This window comes from Lissotriton vulgaris, chromosome 6 (genome assembly GCF_964263255.1).
Source record: "Lissotriton vulgaris chromosome 6, aLisVul1.2, whole genome shotgun sequence".
Taxonomy (NCBI): domain Eukaryota; kingdom Metazoa; phylum Chordata; class Amphibia; order Caudata; family Salamandridae; genus Lissotriton; species Lissotriton vulgaris.
Genome location: NC_141694.1, coordinates 1693912524 through 1693926485, shown reverse-complemented (window position 1 = coordinate 1693926485; position 13962 = coordinate 1693912524). Strand labels below are relative to the sequence as shown.

General features: G+C 42.2%; 1 protein-coding gene across 1 annotated transcript in view; it reads left to right on the top strand.

Moving 5' to 3' along the window:
• USH2A (usherin) overlaps positions 1-13962 on the top strand; it is a 2319650-nt gene that overhangs the window by 1416868 nt on the left and 888820 nt on the right. The gene's annotated exons all lie outside the window — the stretch shown is intronic.

Sequence of the window (13962 nt, the reverse complement as noted above, 5' to 3'; positions counted from 1 at the left end):
GTTTGTTGGACCAAACATTTTGCCTTCCCTTCCTCCTGTTTCCTGAACTCATTTTTGATGGCTTTAGAAGTCTGCACACTTTACCACTACTAACCAGCGCTAAAGTGATTGTGCTTGCTCCTCTAAACATGGTAAAATTGGCTTAAACCCTGTTGGCACCTTTCATTTACTTGTGAGTCGCTAGTAGAGTGGTACTGCATGTTCCAGGGCATGTAAATAAATTCTACTAGTGGACCAGCAGCACTAATTGTGGCACCCACTTAAGTAGCCTTTTAAACATGTCTCAGGTCTGCCATTCAAGGCTGTGTGTGCAGATTTTTTGTGAAATATTTTTTATTAGGTTTTGAAAAATATAACTACACATAGTCCTCTCTAATATTAATATAAAGGAATAAAAATTAAAAAGGACGGGAAGAGAAAAATAGAAAAATAATGATGGTAACACCCCTCCAACATATAAATATTGTTCAGCTAACTGAGAATTAACATATGAAGATCAAAGAAAAGATGTGGAAGTACTCACAAGATGTTGTCATCTGCTAATATAAGCTATAAGGCTCTTTCCCTCTGCCCACCTACAAACATTACGTGTGTGCAGTTTTCGGACTGGCAAATCAAACCTTTTCAATCTCACAAAAGGGTTTAGTTGTGGAGTGATTTACATCCACGATAACACTCTATATACACTATACTCACAAAAAATATTGGGATATTGTCAGTTATAGGAAAAATAGGGCATTAGTCTTATAAAGACGAGAACCCCCACTTACCCAAAGGTGACATGCTTCATCATTGGGTTCCCTCTTGCACCCTGTGACCACAAGATTCACAGTGTGGGCTACAACTCTTCTATTAGGAGAGGAGCGTGACGTGTTTTGTTTTTAAATCATCAAATGGAAGTCGGAGTGAGGGGCAGAGTGCAAATAAAGTGAAAACCGTGTGTTAAAACTAACCCAAGGGAGACAAAATCTACTTTATTCAGTGTCCCTAATGGTTAGGGCTAAAAAAGCTAAGTGAAAAATAGGGGTATAGATATTCCTTATTAAAGTGAGGTCAACATATTTCTGCCTTTGGCGACCAGTTGGTTCATGGCATTCTTCAGGACCCACTTCTTGTCACTCTTTCTATTTCTGGGCAAAAATGGTATTATAAAGGTGTGTAAAATACCATACTTAATTGTAATTGCATCAATCAGAGTGGTACCAGCTGCAGTATGGTCCACAATCGGCAAAAAGTATACATCTTCATTAAACTTAATAAATGCTTGCTCCGTTATATTTGTTTACATACACACCAATGTAACCCCCACCTCACAACACACGTGACAAACATAATTAATGATAATCGGTCATGCCTATAATTAAGCATCTCACCACTTGGGTACTATTAATGTATCTCCACCGTCCAAGGATTCTTTAATAACAGATCTCCAAAGTCTGAAGGTGTAAACATACAACCAAAAATAATGTCATAACATAGAAATTAAAATGAGCGACCTAGAACCTTACTTTTCGACAACGCATGGCTCACAGTCTTCCAAACAGTGTCATAGTTTCCTTGGCAATTCTAATAGTGACTGTCCTGATGCATCACTAGTTATCAGAAACCCGACTCACAATATTTCAATGTATCTCATACATAATCCCAGTTTATTCTTTCTCCCTCTCACAGATTTATAAAAAGGAGGGGAAAGAGAGTCACTGATTCTTGTCACATTAAAAATAGTACATTCAATATCCCTAACAAACAAGGAACTGGTCATGCGGATCACGCTAGAATCACATTGGGCGCAGAACAAAAAAGTTGCTCAGTGTCTCAAAAAGACTAGTGTATTCAGTATCAAAAAGCAACTGTTCATGTGGCTAATTCTTAGATTGGCAATGGTGTGGAACAATAAAGATTATGGAGTGTCATAAAAGGCTCGTTGGCAAAATATGTGCTGTCCATCGAGGAGACCACCCCCCGGACAAGCGTCCTCCCTACTCCATTACCGCATGTCCCGGGTCGGTATGTGTTGACTTACTCTCTGTGATCTGCCTCCATTTCCGTAAAACCGAAGGGGAAAGACGAAGGGTAAACTTCTGATTTTGAAGCGTCCCTCCCGCACTGGCTCGCGTCATACCCTGGAAGTGAAATCTTTCACTTCCTTGTCCCGGTGGTCATGTGAACTATACTTTTTTAATGTGGAATGATCGGGGGAATGTACTCCGTATATAATTATGGGAGAATTTGTCAAGAGATGATCAAATCCGATATTTATCGAATGGACCCTCAGTGTTTAAATATAATCAATATCTTTTGACAAAGTCTTTGTTAATAACGAATAAAGATAAACAAAGTCCTATTATCTGTAGACTTCCCCAACAGCCTAACCCATATTGTATAAGAGGGTTATATAGCATTATGTCCTGTAAGACCCCATAGTCAGTCACATAGTAGATGTATAGTACATGAACTTCGTGCGCAGGATATATCTACATACTTATATTGCTGTTTAATAGTCAGTCATATAGTAGATGCATAATACAGGAACATCGTGTGCAGGATATATCTACATAGTTATATTGCTGTTTATTTTGTCAATTTCTTGCACTTGTTCACTTTCTTTGGAAGGTCATACTACTTTTATAATCCTCATCTCACTAGATTTCTGGCTCACAGGTAGCACCAGTGAATATCTTCATTGAGCCCTGTAATGTGACTCTTAATCCGGAACACCCATCTCTGTTCATGTTGAAAGAGGACTCTATCTAAAGGGCCCATATTGATGTCATATTTCGTTTTGTCAATGTTGACCCACAACAAATCATCTTCGGAATGGGCCATTTCTAGGTAGTGTCTGGTCATACGTGTGTTGGACTTTTTACATCTAAACGCACGTTGTTGAGTAACAAAGGTATTTCTAATGTCATGTCCAGTTGTGTCATGTGTCGAGTGAAAGGGCACACGGAGCAAGTACCACACGGGAAGAGTCCAGTGACTGGAGAACTTCCCCAAAATGTAGATTGTTTATATAACTTCCCCAAAGTGTAGGTTGTTTATATAGCGACTGTCTTGTCCTGGATCTTGTATGAACCAAGAAATCACGTAAACAAAGTTTTTTCCAAATTTAATTTCCCTGTATTAAGAATATGCCAATTTTTGTTGATAGCCTTTTTAATATTATCTATTAGATTGCTGAAAGTAGTCACACAGACCAATCTCTCACTTTTTGGTTTCTCGTGTGATTCAAGTAACGCCTCTTAGTCATTATTGCGTGCTCTTTTTGCCGCTGCCTTTTACCAGGCCTAAACCTTTGCTTTTTAATATGCATAAGTCACCCCTAGCATATGCCCTAAACAACCTAAAGTGCATGGTGCATTGTATTTAAAAAGTTTGGTTTGTACTTTATGTTTACATGGCTTGGTGGTGAAAACTCTCAAATACGTTTTTCACTAGTGCAAGGCCTCGCTCGCCCGTAGGATAACTTTGGATTACCTTATTACATGTAATAAGTGATAGGCCTTGATTTAGGTCACAATTCTGAAAATGCCACTTTTAACGAGTTGGCATTTTCTCATCCTAATTTAGTACCTGCAGCCTGTCCCTGTGCCACATGACTAGGTGTAGTTGACAGTTGGGCTTTGTGTATTTCTCCCAGACAGTATCTCCAAGGGAAACTAGGTGTTGGCAGGATGGGCCATTCCTGATTTGCTAGGGGGGAGGAGCTGTCACCTACCACACTTGCACTTCAAAGGCCCTGGCTGAGCTCACATACAAATCACTCCTGGACCTATTTATACTACAGAAGAAGGATACTCTGTTGCCCTGCTTGAGGCCTGTCCTGCTTGCTGAGAATGAAGACTGAATGTGCACCCTTCTTCCTAGGCTGAAGTGACTCCAAAGGTCAACTGTCTGGCCTCCTGTCCTGAGCTACAGGGGCGCAACAAGTTCCAGAGGCCTCTCTGCAAGTACCTAGCTGACCTGCTGCAACTGGACCTGCCTGACCCCTCCTGGCCTCTGCTGGAGTGAGTTCCTGATCTTCAAGTGGTGCCTCCCAGATCCTGGACCCTTGGTGTGGCATCAGTTGAACTCCTCATTGGAGAAAAGTAGAAATGTTGTGCTCTTTGCAACTGCGAATTGGACCATTAATGCTGAGATCTTGCTGAGAGCAATGACCATTAATGCAAAGCTCCGGTGAACCCAACTCTTTGCGCTACTATGACTTCTGGAGATGACTGCCAAAGCAAGATCTGCACTTCATGCTACAGCATCAACAGACTGTGGTCAGCGCCAATGCAAATCTTCAGCGATGCCTGACAGAATCTCCGTGCTATAGCAATGACCATTCACAATGTTCTCCCTGCTTCGTGTGGCCTCCTCCACTTCAAATGGAACTCTTCTAGCTGGACTTTAAGAGGTAGATTTTCCAGCTAACTAACCTTGTCCCTGTATCTGGCCTGCGTCCTTCACAGTTGGCCTAAACTTGTGACTTTCTTCTGGTCATGCATGACCAGATAACTTTAAGTGGCACTTTGCGCTTTTAGGCACTATTCTTCCGTAAATCTTTAAAATGGCATGTCTCCAGTTCTACTAATTGGATTTTTGTTGTTTTGGTCTCAAATAATGTATTACATTTTACGCTATGTTTCTAAATTTGTGTGGGTTTTTCCTCGTGTTGTGTGTTCACTTTATTACTGTTTTTGTACTTCAGAAATACTTTACACATTACCTCTAAGTTATGCCTGACTGCTTTTGTGCCAAACTACCAAACGGTTAAGCACAGGTTACTTTGGTGACTTTTTTTACTTTTTGTGGTTCACCCTGACAAGGATGATGGCTGCGGATTTAGCAGAGATTCACCCCCCTCAACCAAAACCCCAGTCTCTCACAGTGTGCAATTTGAAATGTTAAAGTTGTTTGCCAACTTTAGGTTAACTCATAATGGGTAGACTAGGGTTATTTGCAAGTGATAATTACAAAAGCGTAAAACTGGTCAGGGTGAGCATATATCTCAATCTCTCCCATCCCTGTGCAATAAATCTGACAGTGTTCAACTTGGTGTAGTCTAAAGACAGGTGAGAAGAGAAGTGTATTGAGTGGAATGGATCAGCATTTACCGCTTTGATTGAAGTGTGAGTTGGAAAGGTGTGGGATGAATACAGTAATGAGCATAAATAAGCTTGCTCACAATAATAGTACAAATGGGGTAGATAGGCCACCCTGATCAAAAGGGAGTGTTAGATTCTGCCATCGCTGAAGGGACTATTTGTCAACAGTCGGCTGAAAAAAGCTTTAGCAAGGCGTATCAGAGTATTTTTAAAGAAGTATACAAATCTCAGAAGGACAACCATCTTGGCAATAGCAGAATTCCTGTGGCATCAGAATTTTGGATTCTTGAACTGTTCCACGTATATTAGGAAACAGTACATTATTTGCATTCTTCTTCATTTGTAGTAAGCCATTTCTGTGGTTGAACTGACTTTCTGGAGGGACATGCAGCTGCTTACCCTCTCTCGGTTGTTTTACTGAGTGAAGCTAAGACAACATTCTGAGTGACGCTGCCTCAGCCTAGCAGTACTGGGCTCTAATACAATCGCAAACTGTATGAGGGAGAGCAGGAATTCCTGCTTGGTTCCCCGGAATATTTGAAATAGAATCACAGAATGAGAGTGTGTCCGCACAGCAGGGGTGACGCTGGCATGCCAACGGCATGCCAAAGGCAAAACCATCTGCCTCCGTCCGTCCTTAGACCATGCTCAGCGCCAGCCCCCCTGTCTGTTCTACCCCACAATCTGGGATATTAATTCGCTATGCAAGGAATCAACTTCTTGGGTTGAACTTCCTGAGCTGGCGCTGTACCTGCCCACCGATGAGATGCATTAACGACGAGGCTCTACAGAGATGTCCTGAGTGCAACTTTATTCTGACAAACATCAAGGTGAGAACAATGGAGTCTTTTAGGCTCCACACTGCTGTGGTAGAAATTAATCACAAGTGTGGCACTGCACACTGATTAATGATCACTCACTTATAAAACATAAATATGAATTTGCTGAATTTGTAGAAGCATATGCACTAGATATGACTTTTGTTACAGAGACATGAGCCGATGCTTCTCTGGCCCAGATCTGGTTTCCATAAACCTGACTGACTTTACCATTGTCAGGAAAGACTGGGAGGGGAAGGGGTGGGGGCTTAGCTATAATCTACCATGAACATCTGAGGGCAACCTTCTCGGATAGTCCACCTAAGTTCGAATGTTGCGCATTTTCTTAGGATTGATACTCCTTCAATGGCCTTCCTCATCTATCGCCCAATGGGTCCTAGAGCTAGTTTTACACAAGCTTTTAGCCAACTCTTGGAATATAAAGTCAACTTCCAGGGGTACTCTGTATTTGGCGATTTTAACTTTCATTTGGATAATTTACAGGATAAAGACTCAATTGATTTTGAGGATTTAATGACCAGCTTATGTTTGGTACAGGTCATTAAGGCCCCTACTTAATGCCATTTTTACAGACAAACAGTTTCTGCAACCTATGGATTTACTCCAACTACTCTGGTCTGATCATTCCACCATTATGTTTAATTTCTTACTACCTAAAGCATTCTGTAAATTGAATATGCCAGTCGTGAAGCACAGGCGTTGACTGTGGCATAATATTGATGCCATCGAATTCAATGCTTTGTCAGCGAGCAGTACATCTGTGATCGCCAGTGATCTGGAGACTATCACCTCGGATTATCATGCCTGAATTGGCTCCATAGTAATACCTCAGTACCATCTAAAACTGGTAGGGCACACAGAGTTACCCCATCTGAACCCTGGTTCTCGGATGAACTCAGGCATGCTAAACAGCATTGCCATCTACAGGAATGGCATTGGAGGCAGAACTATGCCACCATAGAAGACATTTATGAAAAAATGATTTTAGACTATAAAGATCTGATCTATAGTACGAAAACCAGCTACTTTACAGATAATATAAAACGGACAAATATTAGCCCTAAAGAATTATTTCCACTGTTCAGAAACTAAGCAAGCGACCGGAGATAAAGAATTTGTCCATTGATCAAACCTTCTGTAACACCGTAGCATCCTTCTTTAGAGAAAAAGTTTGTGACATTTATGGAGCTTTCACTATGAACCAGTCTGCTGAAATTCACAGCCTCTCTATAGGTGGCAATTGGGGCGATAGCAGCCAGACACTCTTTATGGGATCATCTTAAACCAACTCAGCCACTCTAACTGCCTTTTCGCCTCCCACATATGATCAGTTCTTTAAACTCTTCATTACAGCAAAATCCAGCTCTCCAGCTGATCCTTGCCCACCAGGAATAACACCTTTGACTACAGACATCATAGCACGCCATCGCACTGACGTGATTAATCTTATTTTCGAGACCGGAGTATTCCCTAAATTATGGAAAAAGGCTTCCATTCTTTCTCTCCAAAAAAAAACCAGTCTGGATACTCTGGATCCCAGTAACTATTGCCCTGATTTCCTGCCTTCTAATGTTGGCAAAAATCCTTGAAATACTGATAAATCAAGAACTGACGACATTTATTATTAATAACCATCTCCTGGATTAGAGTCAGTAAGTCTTCAGGAGAGGGCACAGTACAGAAAGGGCCCTGATCACCGCTACTGAAGAGATCAGATATGTGTTGGACAGAGGAGGGAACGCTGCAATAATTATTTTAGATCTCTCTGCAGCATTCAACACTGTGGTCTTTTCCCTCTGAAATCATTCTTAGCTAAGCGAGAGCAATTTGTGGTACTGGGCAGCTACATGTCTCACTCCTTCCATCTCCCTTGTGGAAATCCGAAGGGATCTACAGCCCCTCGCTTTTCAATCTATATGCCACTCGCTTGGCAGGTTTTATTAAATACTTTGCCATGGTCTCCTATGCTGATGACACTCACATCATTGTCTCAGTGACCAACAATATTCAGGACACAGCTGCAATGTTTCAAACTAAATGCAACAGGTTAGTAAGTGGATGACAGAGAATTGCCTGAAATTAAACTCTGACTGAGGTATTGCTTTTCGAATCTAACATCTCCTTTTGGTCACCTAATTGGTAGTCTTAGGAACTTGACCCGCTCCCCACTCCTGTAACAAAAACAAAGAACTTGGGCATCATCTTCAATACAGCTTTATCCTTTAAACATCAGGTAAATGCTATTACCTCATCCACTTTCTATACATTGAAATTGACAATTGAGCTCCCTAATTCCTCATGTAAATAAAACAAATTTCTATGCGTGCACTGCATCGCATTTGGGGATGCAGTGCGCGCAACGAAATTCATTTTATTTATTTATATGTATACTTACCTGTAATCCACCGTAATCCATAGATTACTGCCCCTCCCCCTCCCCACGTCACCGCCCGGCACCTACTCCCACCACCGACCGCTACTGTCAATATCATATTGTTTTTCCCCTAATCTTTTATCATTCTTACGTTGCTAAAAAGGGTTCCCACTTGTAAGATTGATTATTGCTGCTTAATATGCATGTGTTTTAGAACACTGCGACACACTACTTTGGGATGAGTAGCACTACAAAAGAAATTAAATAAATGTAAGATGGAAAGATGAGGGACACCATTGGAGGGGGGTAGTGGGGAATCCATTGAGAAGGAGGTCAGGTACTAACACAAATGGTTGCACTGGGGGCCACCAATGCAAGATTAGGCCATGGCTGTTGGCCTATGCCATCAGTTTGTGATGCTATTTGACAGTTCCTTCCCTTCTCAGTTTCAACAAGAAACTGAAGACCTGGCTGTTCAACTAGCAACTTCACCTGGCCTACGTTCCTGCTCCAGTGCCTGGGTACCCTCATTCGTGAGCATACAAACATTTATTTGTTTTAGCTCTGACGAAATGTTTTTCAGATAGGTTTTTGGGATTTGGGAGAATCATTTTTCAATATCAAAGCTTCTAAAATCCCTGGCAAAGTCACCAACCTCAGCAGCAGAATGCCCAGCATTGAGGAAGGAGGTGCCGAAGAAGAATTAATTTTAGAAATTTTTGATGAGTTTCTTTTTAAATAAAATATTAGTTACACGATCCAACCCATGAGAGGTGGTGTTAATATTCTACATGTTTTTTCTAAGGGGTGTATTACCTTGTTTTAATTTGAAAGTAATTTTCTCTCAACTGAGGCATTTTCAAAATGTGACCACAAGACAAGTTTTTATTTTTTACAAAAACAAGTTAACCTTAAACTATTTTGACTGAAAAGATTTCTTGGCTCATGTTATAAAGGACGGTTCACAACCTGCTGGCTGCTCCATTTGCCTGCTGCCTGACTCTTCAAGGGGTGGTTAGCACAGTGGGTCAGAGTCGGTCATTTCAATCCCGAAGCTGAGCATCTAAGATGAAAAGAACTCATGCTAGTCTAAGTTGAGTCAAGACAATTAATATAGCTATAATAAGTAAAACCAATTGTCCTCAGTTGAGATCTTGGACATGAATGTTTTAAAGAAAACCAAATAACTCTCATGTACTTTCCAACCATGGTGGCAAATACGGTGTTTCAGACAAGTTGCATAGCTGGAAATCAGCATACCATAATAGTAGGATATAGACTGCTTTGGCACCAATGTCACTGTCTTGCGATCCTGTGCAATAGATAAAACTCTCTTATTGTGTCTCCGTTGGCTCGCTGAGGGAAGAGGAACATATTGCTCTGCACAGGACCCCCAGTAGCGCCACTTGTAAAGCTGGTATGGAGCAAGGAGCAAAGAGAAGAAGCCAATACATTCCAGAATGTGTGAATCTTCCCAAATCTCTGGCAGTGCAACCCCACCAACAACACCGTGAGGTCACATAAAACACAAACACATGAGCAGTAGACTGTAGGCAATTGAGAGATGGAGCTGTACAAGCCTAAATCGAGCCATGTAGGCAAAGCAGCATACCATTTGGCTGGAAATAGCCACTGTTGGTGGTTCAGGCTTTACACAGAGACTATTGGTAACATATCGATAATTTATATAAAAAATAGGATAGCCCCTAAGGTAATGCAATTAGAATTAAAATATTAAGGCTGTTGTAGCTTCTGTGTTCAAAACTGTTATTCCTTATTCAGAATTGCTGTTTGACTGACTAACTGACTTAGTTATTTATAGAGTGCACTATTGCCAAGGCGTCTTGGTGCTAAGTGGTGTGCAGGGACGGCTGCTAACGTGTTCATGGATGAGTGAAGAGCCCGGTTTTTATTTCTTTTCTAAAAAGTGCCCTGCTGGGCTGAAGTCTCAGTTGTACAGGAAAGGAATTCCATAACTTGGCCGCTAAGAAGGAAAAGCGTTTTCCACCCCACGTTGTTTTTTAATCTTTGGAAGGTGTACCAATCTAGATGTAGAAGATCTTAGGAGGCGCAACGGTACATAGCGAGGAAACAAGGACTGCACATCCTATGCCCTCTTCCAAATAGGGCTTCCTGTACTAGGCAGAGTGCCTTGAAATTAATCCGGCGTCTCACGGTAAGCCAGTGAAGTTGCTGAACGCTAGCGGAGGTGGGATGGTGTTTGGGTCGCTTGAGTAGTACTCGCACTGCGGCATTTTGAATTGATTGGAGTTTGGAGAATTGGGTTGCACTTGCTCCCAAATAGAGAGCATTGGAGCTCCTACCACAGTTTTTCTCAGAAAGAAAGGGATGAACAGGAGGATCTTCCTTAGGACTTTCAGCCTGAAAAAACAGGCTGATGAGACTTGCTTAATCTGTGGTGCCAGTGTGGTAGTGAGCCTCAGTAAGGCCTACCAGTGCTAGGGATTCTCCCTTCTCTGCACAGAGTCCTCAGACCATAACATGGAAGTTGGCACAGAAACTGGAATAGAAAGTACAAAGTTTATTAAACCTCATGAGGTAGAACTACATTCACACAGCACCCTTCGTTAATGTATGAAGTAGCACACTGAATGGAAGGAGCTTTGTCCTTGTATACCCACACAGGGGCTCAAATGAAGACGGTACAAGTAAAAAATGCTGGTTGTAGGTACATATAAGGTCACACAGAAAGTGTACAGGCAACAAGTGGGAGGAGCTAACAGATTACTAATTCTGGTGGACACATCCTGACAGTTACAGACTACAGCAGCTGCAAGCTCAACTGAGCATGTGCGAAAGTGGAAGATGCTAAATAGATCTCGTCTCTAGGCAGATTTCAAGAGCAGTTAACAGGAAGGTAGGACAGAGCACATGGCGAGCACCCGGCAAACAAAATGGCTGACAGAAATACAAAATGGATTCCACAAAACAGACAAGATAGTCTCTAAATACAGGAGGACTTCTGCTAATGCTTAACCTAATTGCTGCCAAATTACAACACCAGGGTTAGATCTTTATCGATCAGAAAACCTAGGTTCCTTGCCTTATTCACCGGCACCGGGCAAGTACCGGCTACATATGTCCACCAGAATTGGCTCCAGACTGGTGATTTCAGTCCAAACTCTACCACCGCTGTTTTCTCCGCTTTCAGTTTTAAGAAGCTGGAATTCATCCAGGACATCAATGCGGCGAGACATTTGCAAAATCGGGCACCTGTTACATCCACGGTGTGTGCTTCGGACACCACTAGCTGGGTGTCATCTGCGTATGACACCAGTTTGGAACCATAACTTTTTAGGAGTCTAGCCAGAGGGGCAACGTATATATCGGGGATAAGGCCGAACCCTGGGGAACTCCACCAGGGAGGGTAAACTCTTCAGACTGAAGGCCATCCCAGAAGATTAGTTGTTCCCTGGATGACAGAAAAGAGGTAAGAAGGGCTAATGCTTAACCACTGATGGCAACCTCCTGCAACCTTCGATCTAGTACGGCATGGTTTACAGTGTCGAAAGCTGCGGTCAGATCAAGCAATATTAAGGCGGCCCTTCCACCACCGTCCATCACCTTCCGAATCTCCTCTGTTGCCATAATCAAAGTCAACTCAGTAGAATGCAGAGGTCTAAAGCTATGTTGGGTAGAGTCAAGGATGTTATTTAGCTCCAGATATGCTGTCAATTCAGAGTTCATAGCCTTCTCCAGAATGTTGGTGGGTAGAGGTAGGCAAGAGATCGGGCGGTAGTTTTTCTCCTCAAGGGGATCAAGCTTAGTTTTTTTTTTAGGAGAGGACGAATACAGGCTTTTTTCCAGATCTGTTGGAAGATCCCTGGGTTTACAATTTGGTTTAGTAATGGAATCAGGGAAGCGCTAAACTCCTCTGGGACCAGCTGTAAAATATGTGGGGTCAAGGATCTAAAGGGGACCCTGATTTGGTTTGCAGCAGGAGATCAGACACTTTTTTGTTCCCACAAAACTGAAAATTGCATTAGGCTACAGTGAGAGGCCTTGTCCTCCTGCATCTCCAAATAGTTACTCCCAGCCACCTCGGCTGTTTTCAAAAGTTCATTATATACAGTCTCGACTTTATTTTGAAAAAAGTTGGCCTATTTGTCAACAAACTTTTGATCTGGAGTAAACGTGGTGTCACAAGGACACTTCGTTAGAGCAGTAACAGTTTTAAATAATTTTTTTGAGGAGTTTTTGGCCTCCTGAATTTTGCCGGTAAAATAATCTGTTTTGACTTGTTTTATTGCATTCTTATATTCCTCTAAGGCTACATAGTAGACTTTCCTCTGTGCCACGTTATATTTATTCGGATCTCTAAGTGCGTTCCTTTTGCCTGCATTTGATTTTAACTTGTTTAAGTTCCGCCGAATACCAGGGAGACATGACTAGCTTTCTTCAGGAGTGCTTCATCACTTCTGGTGCCAGCTTGTTTGCTGTTAAGCCAGCTGTCAAAATTAATTGCAGCCTGGTTGAAGTCAGTTGGAGTTAAGGGCCTCTCACTCAGAGCTGTGGATAGGTCTTTTTTGCTAACTAATTTCCAAGAGCAAGACTTGACCACAGAAGGTCTGTTCTTGCAACAACTATTGGTTGCTGCAAGGTTAATGGTGAAGTGAACAGCCGAGTGGTCAGACCAGGGTAAGGGACACACAGTCTTTACTTCAATAAAATCGTTGTTGGTAAAAATTCCAGTTAGTGTATGGCCTGCTTGGTGTGTTGGCTCACTAACAATCTGATTCAGTCCAAAACTAGCTAGCTTATCTGTTAGGCTAGATGTGTCAAGATTGTTATTTCTTTCCAGGTGTAAGTTAAAATTGCCTAGTACCGTGAAGGAGTGGGTATCCAAGCATGATTCCAGATAGGTCTGGAGGGAGGTGATGAAAGAGGATCTAGGACCTGGAGGTCTATAGACAAGTAGACCCGGGAAGATTTCTCAGTTGTTATATTTTACACTAAATGACATTGCCTCGGCAGCCAACGTGGATTCTGGTGTAATTCTCAGTGTGTAGTGGGATCGATGAATTACTGCGATTCCACCACCCTGTGCCCCAATTCTGTCAGAATTAGCAACAAAGTAGCCAGCCGAGATTGCAGTATTCCAGTCCGGCTCATTTGTTTCATTTGCCCACTTTTCTGTAAGAAAAACGAGGTCTGGATTTTCTACTTGTATCAGGCACTCTAAGTGGAACGTATGCTTGATAATTGACCTGGCATTAGGTAAAATGCAGCTGATGGCTTGAGGGTTCTTATAAAAAAAATCTAAAGGTAGAACCGTTGGTTGAGGTCCCCTGCTGTCTCGAGAAGCGTTGTTAACATTGTTATTGTCCGGCTTGTTTCCACCCAGGTCCTTGATTATGTAAGTTGTGGATGGATTAAAGGGCCATCTAGCCACAGATGTAGCAACGCCTCTGGCAAGTAAGTAATTTATCCAACTGTAGTTTATGGAGCAAGTATTCACCAGGATTATAGCTCATGAGTTCACTGCGCGAGTATGAATACCTCAAGAGACGAGCAGGGGTTCTACGTGGAACTCCGCGAAGTGCAAAAACCTCTGCTGCGCTACGTGGAGCTGCGCAAGCGGCAAAGTGCTTTAAATAAATGCTGTTCACAGTGCCAAGTTCTTGTCCGCACTGTGCAA